This window comes from Ranitomeya imitator, chromosome 2, assembly GCF_032444005.1.
Source record: "Ranitomeya imitator isolate aRanImi1 chromosome 2, aRanImi1.pri, whole genome shotgun sequence".
In the NCBI taxonomy this organism is placed as follows: domain Eukaryota; kingdom Metazoa; phylum Chordata; class Amphibia; order Anura; family Dendrobatidae; genus Ranitomeya; species Ranitomeya imitator.
Window position 1 is genome coordinate 150,447,434 of NC_091283.1, and position 14,818 is coordinate 150,462,251.

Consider the following 14,818-nt stretch of genomic DNA (forward strand, 5'->3'; position numbering starts at 1 on the left):
CTAGTGAACTCAATGGTACATCAAAATGCAGTGAGCTCCCCCTGCTGGCGACATAGAATATTTTGCTTTGAAGGAACACAAGCTATTATTTTTTATTTCCCCCTGTATTAGAGTGAGCAGAGATTGTATGCAACACTTCCCTGTAGCCACTCTTCAGCTCTTTCCAGAGTTCCTACAGACCACTACAGTGAAATGCGACCACATTTGTGACCTGCCAAACCGCACAGCATCTGCTATGTGAAGCGGAGGTCACTTTTTTTTTTCACAATTCAGATCTAAGAGACTCAAAATAAGGGCTCATACTCATTTGCAAGAAAAACAGATGAGTGCAATCCAATAATAAAAAAAAAATCGGAATGCACTCAGACCAATGCTAACCAATACAATTTTTTTCTCAGCTGAAATTGTTCTGAGAAAAAAATCACAGTATGCTGCTATTTGCCGCGTATCTTGGACGAGACCATGGGTGCGAGCAAGAAAAAAAAAAAAATCGCACAGCACTCAGACCATGCGAGTGCTGTTCAATTTTTACGGCCCAATATCCTTTGAATAGCCGGCAATTCACCTGCCGAGTATAGTATAATCATAGAGTGACAGGTTAGAATAGAATGGAAAGAAGAGATTTATACACATAGAATACATAGATCTATACATGTCAGCAACACACACATATATAAATTACATAGATAGCTAGAAAAAAAGCAGGCATTACCGCTGACGGCTGGAGGCAGATGTTTATTGTCTGGTAAGGGGGTAATACCCATGGAGCTTCCCAGGCTATTAAAGGGAGCCTGTCACCCCCAAAATTGACGATGAGCTAAGCCCACCAGCATCAGGGGCTTATCTACAGCATTCTGGAATGCTGTAGATAAGCCCCTGATGTATCCTGAAAGATGAGAAAAAGAGGTTATATTATACTCACCTAGGGGTGTTCCCGCTGCGGTCCGGTCAAATGGGCATCGCGGTCCGGTCCGGGTCCTCCCTTCTTCATAGGATGACGTCCACTTCTTGTCTTCACGCTGTGGCTCCGGCGCAGGCGTAATTTGTCTGCCCTGTTGAGGGCAGAGCAAAGTACTGCAGTGCGCAGGCGCCGGGGAAGGTCAGAGAGGTCCGGAGTCAGAGCCTCCTTAGTGTATGAACAGAGTAATAATAGATGATAATAATAATACATAATAATACATAATACATAATAATACATAATAATAGTAATAATACATGAATAGTGTATGTCAGAGAGCGTGGAGTCAGAGCGTCCTTAGTGTATGAACTGAGCATCTCCGTACCTAATGGCAGTCAGGCTACCTCTAGCGAGCACATGGAGGGCTGTGTGGCCCTCCAAAGAAATGCCACCCCATACCATTACTGACCCACTGCCAAACCGGTCATGCTGAAGGATGTTGCAGGCTGCAGATTGCTCTCTATGGCATCTCCAGACTCTGTCACGTCTGTCACATGTGCTCAGTGTGAACCTGCTTTCATCTGTGAAGAGCACAGTGCGCCAGTGGCGAATTTGCCAATCCTAGTGTTCTGTGGCAAATGCCAAGCGTCCTGCACGGTGATGGGCTGTGAGCACAACCCCCATCTGTGGACGTCAGGCACTCAGACCATCCTCATGGAGTCGGTTTCTAACCGTTTGTGCAGACACATGCACATTTCTGGCCTTCTGAAGGTCATTTTGCAAGGCTCTGGCAGTGCTCCTCCTGTTCCTCCTTGCACAAAGGCTGAGGTAGCGGCCCTGCTGCTGGGTTGTTGCCCTCCTACGTCCCACTCCACGTCTCCTGGTGTACTGGCCTGTTTGCTGGTAGCACCTCCAGCCTCTGGACAGTATGCTGACAGACACAGCAAACATTCTTGCCACCGCTCGCATTGATTTGCCATCCTGGATGAGCTGCACTACCTGAGCTACTTGTGTGGGTTGTAGAGTCCGTCTCATGTTACCACGAGTGTGAAAGCACAACCAACACTCAAAAGTGACCAAACATCAGCCAGAAAGCATTGGTACTGAGATGTGGTCTGTGGTCCCCACCTGCAGAACCACTCCTTTATTGAGCGTGTCTTGATAATTGCCAATAATTTCCATCTGTTGTCTATTCCATTTGCACAACAGCATGTGAAATTGATTGTCAAACAGTGTTGCTTCCTAAGTGGACAGTTTGATTTCACAGGAGTTTGATTTACTTGGAGTTATATTCTGTTGTTTAACCCCTTAGCGACCGCCGATACGCCTTTTAATGGCGGCCGCTAAGGGTACTTAAACCACAGCGCCGTTAATTAACGGCGCTGTGGAAAAAGTCCATAGCGCCCCCCAGAGGCCGATTTTCTCCGGGGTCTCGGCTGCCGAGGGTAGCCGAGACCCCAGAGAACATGATTCGGGGGGTTTTTAACCCACCCCGCATTTGCGATCGCCGGTAATTAACCGTTTACCGGCGATCGCAAAAAAAAAAAAAAAAAAAAAGCGATCTCTTTTTAATTTCTCTGTCCTCCGATGTGATCGCACATCGGAGGACAGAGAAAAGGGGTCCCAGGTGGCCCCCCAATACTCACCTAGCTCCCCCGATGCTCCTCGTGTCTCCCGGTGGGCGCCGCCATCTTCAAAATGGCGGGCGCATGCGCAGTGCGCCCGCCGGCCGGCACCGGGAGAATCTTTGGGGTCTCGGCTGCCGGGGGTAGCCGAGACCCCAAAGAGCACGATCGGGGTCGGTATTACCGACCCCTGTTTTGCGATCGCCGGTAATTAACTGTTTACCGGCGACCGCAAAAAAAAAAAAAAGTAAAGTGTAATTCTCTGTCCTCTGATGTGATCGCACATCAGAGGACAGAGAAATAGGGGGATTCGGGGACCCTAGCATACTCACCTAGGTCCCTGGATCCTCTTGCTGCTCCTCCTGGCCGCCGGCAGCAGAACATGGCGGACGCATGCCCAGTGCGCCCGCCATCTGTCTCCATCTGCCGGCCGGCAGGAGAACAGCAGTTGGGGCGAAAATTAGGGTTAGGGTTAGGGGTAGGGTTAGGTTAGGGTTAGGGGTAGGGTTAGGGGTAGGGTTAGGGGTAGGGTTAGGTTAGGGTTAGGTTAGGGTTAGGTTAGGGGTAGGGTTAGGGGTAGGGTTAGGGGTAGGTTAGGGGTAGGGTTAGGGGTAGGGTTAGGTTAGGGGTAGGGTTAGGTTAGGGGTAGGGCTAGGGTTGGGGCTAAATTTAGGGTTAGGGTTGGGGCTAAATTTAGGGTTAGGGTTGGGGCTAAACTTAGGGTTAGGCTTCTTTCACACTTACGTCGGTACGGGGCCGTCGCAATGCGTCGGCCCGACATACCGACGCACGTTGTGAAAATTGTGCACAACGTGGGCAGCAGCTGTAGTTTTTCAACACATCCGCTGCCCAATCTATGTCCTGGGGAGGAGGGGGCGGAGTTACGGCCACGCATGCGCGGTCAGAAATGGCGGATGCGACGTACAAAAAAACGTTTCATTGAACGTTTTTTTGTGCCGACGCTCCGCCAAAACACAACTGATCCAGTGCACGACGGACGCGACGTGTGGCCATCCGTCACGATCCATCGGCAATACAAGTCTATGGGCAAAAAACGCATCCTGCGGGCACATTTGCAGGATCCGTTTCTTGTCCAAAACGACGGATTGCGACGGAATGCCAAACGACGCAAGTGTGAAAGTAGCCCTAGGGCTAGGGTTAGGGTTGGGGCTAAAGTTAGGGCTAGGGTTGGGGCTAAAGTTAGGGTTAGAGCTGGGATTAGGGTTAGGGTTTGGATTAGGGTTCGTATTAGGGTTAGGGTTGGCATTAGGGTTACGCTTGGGATTAGGGTTAGGTTTGGGATTAGGGTTAAGGTTAGGGTTGTGATTAGGGGTGTATTGGGATTAGGGTTAGGTTTGAGGTTAGGGTTGAGATTAGGATTAGGGGTGTGTTGGATTTAGGGTTTTGATTAGGGTTATGGTTAGGGTTGACATTAGGGTTGTTTTGGGGTAAGGGTTGTGATTATGGTTAGGGTTAGTGATTAGGATTATGGATGAGGTTGGGATTAGGGTTAGGGGTGTGTTGGGGTTAGGGTTGGAGCTAGAATTGGGGGGTTTCCACTGTTTAGGTACATCAGGGGGTCTCCAAACACGACAGCCAATTTTGCGCTCAAAAAGTCAAATGGTGCTCCCTCCCTTCTGAGCTCTGCCGTGCGCCCAAACAGTGGGTTACCCCCACATATGGGGCATCAGCGTACTCGGGATAAATTGGACAACAACTTCTGGGGTCCAATTTCTCTTGTTACCCTTGTGAAAATAAAAACTTGGGGGCTACAAAATCTTTTTTGTGAAAAAAAAAATATTTTTTATTTTCACGACTCTGCATTCTAAACTTCTGTGAAGCACTTGGGCATTCAAAGTTCTCACCACACATCTAGATAAGTTCCTTGGGGGGTCTAGTTTCCAAAATGGGGTCACTTGTGGGGGGTTACTACAGTTTAGGTACATCAGGGGCTCTGCAATCGCAACATAATGCCCACAGACCATTCTATCAAAGTCTGCATTCCAAAAAGGCGCTCCTTCCCTTCCGAGCTCTGCTGTGCGCCCAAACAGTGGTTTACCGCCACATATGGCGCATTAGCGTACTCGGGATAAATTGGACAACAACTATTGCAGTCCAATTTCTCCTGTTACCCTTGTGAAAATAAAAACTTGGGGGCTACAATATCTTTTTTGTGGAAAAAAAAATATTTTTTATTTTCACGACTCTGCATTCTAAACTTCTGTGAAGCACTTGGGCATTCAAAGTTCTCACCACACATCTAGATAAGTTCCTTGGGGGGTCTAGTTTCCAAAATGGGGTCACTTGTGGAGGGTTTCTACTGGTTAGGTACATCAGGGGCTCTGCAAACGCAACATAATACCCGCAGACCATTCTATCAAAGTCTGCATTCCAAAACGGCGCTCCTTCCTTCCGAGCTCTGCCGTGCGCCCAAACAGTGGTTTACCCCCACATATGGGGTACCAGCATACTCAGGACAAATTGGACAACAACTTTTGGGGTCCAGTTTCTCTTGTTACCCTTATGAAAATAAAAATTTGGTGGCTAAAAAATCTTTTTTGTGGAAAAAAAAATATTTTTTATTTTCACGGCTCTGCATTATAAACTTCTGTGAAGCACTTGGGCATTCAAGGTTCTCACCACACATCTAGATAAGTTCCATGGGGGGTCTAGTTTCCAAAATGGGGTCACTTGTGGGGGATTTCTACTGTTTAGGCACATCAGGGGCTCTCCAAACGCGACATGGCGTCCGATCTCAATTCCAGCCAATTCTACATTGAAAAAGTAAAACGGCACTCTTTCTCTTCCAAGCTCTGCGGTGCGCCCAAACAGTGGTTTACCCCCACATATTGGGTATCGACGTACTCAGGAGAAATTGCACAACAACTTTTGTGGTCTAATTTCTCCTGTTACCCTTGTGAAAATAAAAATTTGTGGGCAAAAAGATAATTTTTGTAGAAAAAATGCAATTTTTTTTTTTCACGGCTCTACGTTATAAACTTCTGTGAAGCACATGGGGGTTCAAAGTGCTCGCCACACATCTAGATAAGTTCCTTAAGGGGTCTAGTTTCCAAAATGGTGTCACTTGTGGGGGGTTTCCACTGTTTAGGCACATCAGGGGCTCTCCAAACGCGACATGGCGTCCAATCTCAATTCCAGCCAATTCTACATTGAAAAAGTAAAACGGCACTCCTTCTCTTCCAAGCTCTGCGGTGCGCCCTAACAGTTGTTTACCCCCACATATTGGGTATCAGCGTACCTGCGCATCCTGCGGGCACATTTGCAGGATCCTTTTTTTGTCCAAAACGACGGATTGCGACGGAATGCCAAACGACGCAAGTGTGAAAGTAGCCCTAGGGCTAGGGTTAGGGGCTAAAGTTAGGGCTAGGGTTGGGGCTAAAGTTAGGGTTAGAGCTGGGATTAGGGTTAGGGTTTGGATTAGGGTTCGTATTAGGGTTAGGGTTGGCATTAGGGTTACGCTTGGGATTAGGGTTAGGTTTGGGATTAGGGTTAAGGTTAGGGTTGTGATTAGGGGTGTATTGGGATTAGGGTTAGGTTTGAGGTTAGGGTTGAGATTAGGATTAGGGGTGTGTTGGATTTAGGGTTTTGATTAGGGTTATGGTTAGGGTTGACATTAGGGTTGTTTTGGGGTAAGGGTTGTGATTATGGTTAGGGTTAGTGATTAGGATTATGGATGAGGTTGGGATTAGGGTTAGGGGTGTGTTGGGGTTAGGGTTGGAGCTAGAATTGGGGGGTTTCCACTGTTTAGGTACATCAGGGGGTCTCCAAACACGACAGCCAATTTTGCGCTCAAAAAGTCAAATGGTGCTCCCTCCCTTCTGAGCTCTGCCGTGCGCCCAAACAGTGGGTTACCCCCACATATGGGGCATCAGCGTACTCGGGATAAATTGGACAACAACTTCTGGGGTCCAATTTCTCTTGTTACCCTTGTGAAAATAAAAACTTGGGGGCTACAAAATCTTTTTTTGTGAAAAAAAAAATATTTTTTATTTTCACGACTCTGCATTCTAAACTTCTGTGAAGCACTTGGGCATTCAAAGTTCTCACCACACATCTAGATAAGTTCCTTGGGGGGTCTAGTTTCCAAAATGGGGTCACTTGTGGGGGGTTACTACAGTTTAGGTACATCAGGGGCTCTGCAATCGCAACATAATGCCCACAGACCATTCTATCAAAGTCTGCATTCCAAAAAGGCGCTCCTTCCCTTCCGAGCTCTGCCGTGCGCCCAAACAGTGGTTTACCGCCACATATGGCGCATCAGCGTACTCGGGATAAATTGGACAACAACTATTGCAGTCCAATTTCTCCTGTTACCCTTGTGAAAATAAAAACTTGGGGGCTACAATATCTTTTTTGTGGAAAAAAAAATATTTTTTATTTTCACGACTCTGCATTCTAAACTTCTGTGAAGCACTTGGGCATTCAAAGTTCTCACCACACATCTAGATAAGTTCCTTGGGGGGTCTAGTTTCCAAAATGGGGTCACTTGTGGAGGGTTTCTACTGGTTAGGTACATCAGGGGCTCTGCAAACGCAACATAATACCCGCAGACCATTCTATCAAAGTCTGCATTCCAAAACGGCGCTCCTTCCTTCCGAGCTCTGCCGTGCGCCCAAACAGTGGTTTACCCCCACATATGGGGTACCAGCATACTCAGGACAAATTGGACAACAACTTTTGGGGTCCAGTTTCTCTTGTTACCCTTGTGAAAATAAAAATTTGGTGGCTAAAAAATCTTTTTTGTGGAAAAAAAAAATATTTTTTATTTTCACGGCTCTGCATTATAAACTTCTGTGAAGCACTTGGGCATTCAAGGTTCTCACCACACATCTAGATAAGTTCCATGGGGGGGTCTAGTTTCCAAAATGGGGTCACTTGTGGGGGATTTCTACTGTTTAGGCACATCAGGGGCTCTCCAAACGCGACATGGCGTCCGATCTCAATTCCAGCCAATTCTACATTGAAAAAGTAAAACGGCACTCTTTCTCTTCCAAGCTCTGCGGTGCGCCCAAACAGTGGTTTACCCCCACATATTGGGTATCGACGTACTCAGGAGAAATTGCACAACAACTTTTGTGGTCTAATTTCTCCTGTTACCCTTGTGAAAATAAAAATTTGTTGGCAAAAAGATAATTTTTGTAGAAAAAATGCAATTTTTTTTTTCACGGCTCTACGTTATAAACTTCTGTGAAGCACATGGGGGTTCAAAGTGCTCGCCACACATCTAGATAAGTTCCTTAAGGGGTCTAGTTTCCAAAATGGTGTCACTTGTGGGGGGTTTCCACTGTTTAGGCACATCAGGGGCTCTCCAAACGCGACATGGCGTCCAATCTCAATTCCAGCCAATTCTACATTGAAAAAGTAAAACGGCACTCTTTCTCTTCCAAGCTCTGCGGTGCGCCCTAACAGTTGTTTACCCCCACATATTGGGTATCAGCGTACTCAGGAGAAATTGCACAACAACTTTTGTGGTCTAATTTCTCCTGTTACCCTTGTGAAAATAAGAATTTGTGGGCAAAAAAATCATTTTTGTGTAAACAAAAGCGATTTTTTATTTTCACGGCTCTACGTTATAAACTTCTGTGAAGCACTTGGGGATTCAAAGTGCTCACCACACATCTAGATAAGTTCCTTAAGGGGTCTAGTTTCCAAAATGGTGTCACTTGTGGGGAGTTTCCACTGTTTAGGTACATCAGGGGCTCTCTAAATGTGACATGGTGTCCGATCTCAATTCCAGCCAATTCTGCATTGAAAAAGTCAAACGGCGCTCCTTCACTTCTAAGTTCTGCGGTGCGCCCTAACAGTGGTTTACCCCCACATATGGGGTATTGGCGTATTCAGGAGAAATTGCATAACAAAATTTATGGTTACATTTCTGTTTTTACACTTGTGAAAATAAAAAAAATGGTTCTGAATTAAGATGTTTGCAAAAAAAAGTTAAATGTTCATTTTTTCCTTCCACATTGTTTCAGTTCCTGTGAAGCACGTAAAGGGTTAATACACTTCTTGAATGTGGTTTTGAGAACCTTGAGGGGTGTAGTTTTTAGAATGGTGTCACACTTCATTATTTTCTATCATATAGACCCCTCAAAATGACTTCAAATGTGATGTGGTCCCTAAAAAAAAATGGTGTTGTAAAAATGAGAAATTGCTGGTCAACTTTTAACCCTTATAACTCCCTAACAAAAAAAAATGTTGTTTCCAAAATTGTGCTGATGTAAAGTAGACATGTGGGAAATGTTATTTATTAACTATTTTTTATGACATATCTCTCTGATTTAAGGGCATAAAAATACAAAGTTTGAAAATTGCAAAATTTTAAAAATTTTCGCCATATTTCCGTTTTTTTCATAAATAATCGCAAGTAATATCGAAGAAATGTTACCACTAACATGAAGTACAATATGTCACGAAAAATCAGTCTCAGAATCAGCGGGATCCGTTGAAGCGTTCCAGAGTTATAACCTCATAAAGTGACAGTGGTCAGAATTGCAAAAATTGGCCTTGTCATTAAGTACCAAATTGGCTCTGTCACTAAGGGGTTAAGTGTTTCCTTTATTTTTTTGAGCAGTGTACATATAGACACACATATTCAGGGTATAAATATCCACTCAGTGTGATTTAGGACAGGACTTGTTGTATCTTGGTGTTGTCTTCCGGAAGGAGCAACATTCTGCTGGCTTCACTGTATCCAGTGCATTAATCTATATGCTGCTGTGAAAACATTTGATATATTGGATAGGATCAGCTGTTTCATATTATTTTTCATTTTTACATAGCTGTCAGATCTGTTTAGCTTTGCCATGCCTGTCAGCTCCAAGGTGAAGACGCTTTAATCAGGAGACGTTCTTGGTGACGTGTGGCGCATTTGTGATAGAAGAAGTCACTTGTCACCCGGAGCTGCCTGTCACCCACACAGAGCTGCCTACCAAACACAGAGGAGATGATTGCAGAGGGAAGCACTCTGCAGAACAGCACTAACTACAGAAAGGGCAAGACGGCACAGCGTCCTTCTAATCAGACAACGGCGCCACCCAGAAGGTAGAAGAAAAGTATAAATAGATTTACCATCCTACGTCCTTCTACAGAGTGTCTACATATACACAAAAAGAAATACTGAGAATTACTACAAGTATACAGGTCAGGAGACGTGGTACTGTATACAGATGTGTATGTATACAGAATAATACAGATACTGAGAATTGCAGATACTGAGAATTGAGTATACAGGACAGGAGGAGTGCTAATGTGCAGGATATAGTATATACAGGATTGGAGGAGTGGTACTGTGCAGTGTATATATATTGTAAGATAGTTGTAGGACAACTAGTGGATGGGAGATAAACCTGGCGTAATGTTTTCGTACATTTGGGACTAAAAGGAGTTAATCGGCCATGACAGGTTGATTATGAACAGCTAAAGTGTTGGGAGGGAGGGCTGCTCACCATATCTCCACCCCTGGGTGTGGTTCGATTTTTTAAATGAGACCCGTTTGTCTCACATGTCAGTGTGTATGGAGGTGTGCAGATTTCCCGGATTACTCAATCCTTTGCTAAAAGACCAATAAACTGGACTCTGAGCCAGGTGGGCTAACCAGCATCAATGTATTGACTTGTCACTTTATGTTTCACTTTGTGCTGGACAAAGGTTGTATTTAAGTTTTCCTGTGATGTGGTTTATGAGGACTGAAATAAACCAGCAGGACTTTAACCTTCGTCCGGCTGAGTAGGTACAATTGTAACTATTCCGTTTTAAAATTGCAATAGCTTTTTTTTCGAAAAGCCATAGAGGGCTGAAATTTTGTGGCATCTCTGCAGTTTTTGTCCAGAATATATTGGCCAAATTGTACCTCTGCAGCCTGTTAACGTTGTAAAATTATGAAGCCTGACGAAGGTTAAACAGAAACGGTTCCTGTGACACCTCAGATTGCTCCCAAGTAGCATTGTTCTATTCGATGTTAGAAGTGCGGGCAGCATTCCGAGGGAACAAGGTTGACTGCAACAGAAGTACTGCATGCTGTGGGTTAAGACGGCTATAGGCAGCGTCATACAGCATGGAGGAACTGATTAAAAACCTGATGCAAGCCAAACAGCTACAGCAGTAAGAGCTACCGCTGCCACAACAGGAGACAGGTAAGCCGCTTATGCAACAGCTCCAGCAGCAGCACTAGCAAAATATCCAGCAGCAGCACTGACAATAGCAGCACCAGATTGAATTACCTACAGAGGCTGCTCGTGGCACGGAGGCAGCTCTGACTCCAAGGTTAGCTGATAATTTTTCTATCCAAAAGGAGGTGAGGTGACCCTCACTCCAAAATGTTTGATCTGCTGTACCTCGTCAAAAGTAGTTGCAGCCGGAATCCTCTACCCCAGTGCAGATGCTAAAGTGAATTGAAATCGAACTGTTTGTGCACTCCCTTCCGAGTCAGATGCAGACTTGGGTTGCCCATGGAGATCCCCAGAACACCAACGACTTGGTTGGACAGGTCAAAATATATCAGGGGGTCGATGGTTCCTTGGGGAGGCAACCTACACCATACTGGGGGTCCTATCAGGGGGTTGACGCTAAAATGTAGGTGGGGCATCCAAAGGCCAAAGGGGTGGCGGAAGTCTGGCCGAGGGTCTCATCGGCAGATATAATTTGATGCAGACATCACGGACCGGGTCATATAGCTGCCCATTGTCCCCTGACCACTGAGCAAATGGACTGTAGCATGGGACGGTGGTGTTCATTCTACTAATATCTGACTTGCAGAGTGGACTGTCCACCTGATGAAGGGCCCCCAAGCTTGTCCTGTAAAAGTGAATGATCTGCAAATTACTTGACTCAGTGAGTTTGAAGGCCACCCTCCCTCTCCAATTGATCACTGGAAAGAATGTGGGTGTTCACTCTATTCACAGGGATGCTATAGTCTATTTGGTGGCCAGAATAGTCATTGAGATAGCCCAAGGTACTGAGTCCCATGATGTCAGCGCGGTTCAGGATTTATTGCACCCAATTATCATAGACTGGAACTTTGTGCTATTTTGGGACTTGTTAGGGAGGAGAGGAGACCTTGATTGCTCGAGTAAGAGACAGATTGGCCCTAAAGAAGTCTCACTATGGCACACTCAGTGGCGTATCTAGGAAGGTTGAGCCGGGGCATGTGCCCCGGGCACAGCAGGAAGGGGGCGCAGTTGGGCCGCTAATTCGGCGGTCCGGAATGTCTCCCCCGGTGGCTGCATTCTGCCGTCCCCCGGATTGAGAGTCGGCTGTTCTCTGTGCCGACTGTCAAGCTGACAGCCGGCACAGAGAAGCTGCAGCGCGCCGGCTCCCAACATGTGTGGACATATCGCCTGTGCGGCTGCACCGGGGTCCGGCGGAGATAGAGGGGGGCCCCTGCAGGGTGGCTGCGATGGGCAGGGAGAAATCCCTGCAGCTCCGCTGCCTACAAGAGAAAATAGCAGCGGAGCTGCAGCGATCTGTCTTCCTGCCCGTGCTTCCTTTCACACAGGCAGCACCGCTGGATGACGTAATCATTCAGCGGCCGGCTGTTTCAGTGGAAGGCGATGAGATGCTGCGGCAAAGCGTGTGGAGAGGTGAAAGAGTGTGTGTATATATAGAGGTGCTGTGTGTGTGCTGTGTGTGTGTGTGTCTGTATAGAGAGGTGAGAGGTGCTGTGTGTGTGTGTATATATAGAGGTGCTGTATGTGTGCATACATAGAGGTGAGAGGTGTGTGTGTGTAAAGGTGCTGTGTGTGTTGTGTGTGTGTGTGCACATGCGTAGCTCTGCGGGTGAATGTGCAGAGAGGTAAATGGTTTTGTGTGTGTATGGGGAGGAGAGACGAGGGCAATGATGGGGCTGACGGGGAGAGGGCAATAATTGGGATGGAGGGGGAGGAGGAAATGATGGATCTGGTGGAATGGGCAATGATGGAGGTGGCAATGATGGAGGTGGAATGAGCAATGATGGGGGTGGGGGGAGGCAATGATGGAGGTGGAAATTGGAATGGGCAATGATGGTGGTGGGAGAATGCAATGATGGTGGGGGAGGAGGAAATCATGGAGGTCGTGGAAAGGGCTATAATGAGGGGGGAAAGAAATGATGGAGGTTTTAGAATGGACAAGGATGGTGGTGGAATGGGCAAGTATGGTGATGGCGGCAGAAAGGACAATGATGATGGTGGTGGAAAAGGCAATGATGGGGATGGTGGGGCAAGAGAAAATGATGGATGTGGTGGAAAAGGCAAAGGAAATGATGGAGTTGGTGGAATGGGCAATGATGGGAGTGCAGAGGAAGGAGAAAATGATGGAGGTTGTGGAATGGGAAATTATGGGGTGGTGAGGGAGAAAGCAATGATAGTGGTCGTGGAGAAGGCAAAGATGGAGGTGATGAAGAGAGCAATGATGGGGTGGGGTAGAGAAAAATAATGGGCATACATGAGGAAACAGTACAGGAGAATGGGGGGCATGTATGAGGAAACAGTACTGGGGAATTGGGGGTATGTATGAGGAAACAGTACTGAGGCATCGTGAGCATATTAGAGGAAACAGTATGGGGGAATGGGGGGCATATCTGAGGAAACAGTATGGGGGATGGGTGCAGACAATATGAGGAGCGAACGGGGGAATGTATTTGGACACAGTATGAGTTGCGATGTGAAAAATGTATGTGGACAGAGTACGGGGAGTGAGGGGATGTGTGCAGACACAGTATGGGGAGTCAGGTGAGCAGGCAGTGTAGAAAGTGAGGGGGGTAAGTATATGAGGAGACAGTATGGTGAACAGGAGGATGTGAGAGGAGACAGTATGAGGAAGGAGGGGAATAGTGTGAGGAGACAGTATGGGGGGAGAAAAGTGATTGGGCACAGAATAGAAACTGAGTAGTGGGGGCGTAGCATGGAGGGACAGTGTAAGGGCATAGCCAGGAGGGGAAAGTATACCAAGGAGGGGGGAGGGTGATGAGAGTACAGTATAAATATTGAGCCCTATAGGGGGACACAGTATGAGAGGACAGTGTGAAGAGAGGGCCGGTATGGAAAGGAGAGGTCAGTGTGAAGAGCATGTACCATAAGAGGGACAGTGTGGGGGTCATATTTTGGCAGACAATATAGTGAGGGGCAATTTTTTATTCAGGAGCATTATAATGACACTTATATCTTTAAGGGTAACGTGTGGAGATTTTCTGCAAAAGAGTGGAGAAGATGGAAGTCTGCAGCGACGAGCTGTGGTTGAGAAAACTCATCATGGGGTCTGGACAAGATGAAGAAAAGAATGACTCCAGAGACAACATCATCTATAAGGTACCTGGATGTAAATGTTATTTGTGATACTAACTAACTCATGTTTTTATTTATGTTAGGAGCATTAAAGGGGATATCCAGGTTTGTAATGAGTCTGCAGTCATTCTTTGTGACTGCAAACTTCTGACTTCTCACAGTGCGCACTGTCAGGAATCTGTCGTGCTGGTGATTTACATACATGCGACCACGTGCCGACTAGACATGTGTGGCCTCACTCAATGAAAATGAACTGAGCGAGGTCGGGCACGTCTAGTCAGAATGTGGTCAGAAGTATACAAATCACATGCTTGTGCTGACATGACTGTCCACCGGCAAGGGAGAATCCTAAAAGTGTGCAGTGCATGGGTTGTGAGAATTCAGAAGCCTGCGATGTCAGGATTCAGCTCTGCAGGTTCCAGTAGACATCACATGGACACTTCACTCATATGTGACTTTCATACTTATGGTCCTGTGACAACGAGCTTCTCTTCTGCTTCTCTCAGTTTTTCACTGAATATTGAGAGCATTAGGGAGAGCGGCTCGTCAGTACATGACTAAGTGTGCAAATCGCATATGTCCTTGGGAAGGGGGGGCACCAAAATGAATTCTTGCCCCGGGTGCCAGAAACCCTAGATACACCTCTGGGCACACTATGTAGCCGGGGAGTCGAGGGGAGCCAGGTGCCAGCGCGTGTGAGTGGTCTCCCCATCCAGCTTGCTCAGGGCGCAGTCACTTGCAATACTTACCTCTCCCTGTTCCTCCGCAGCTCCGGTGTCTTCCGAATTTTGTCACTCTGTAACATCTCAGGGCAGAGGGCTCAATTATGTCACTACTGTGCACCCTCTGCTCTGAGCAGTCACAGTGCAGAAAGCCGGAAGACTGCGATGGTGATGAGTCCGGCCAAGGCCAGGGAGGAGAAGTGAGTATTTGATTTTTTTTTGTGTGGAGCAATATATGGGGTCCATAATGTATGGAGCATTATATGGGGTTCGTTCTGTATGAAGCATTATATG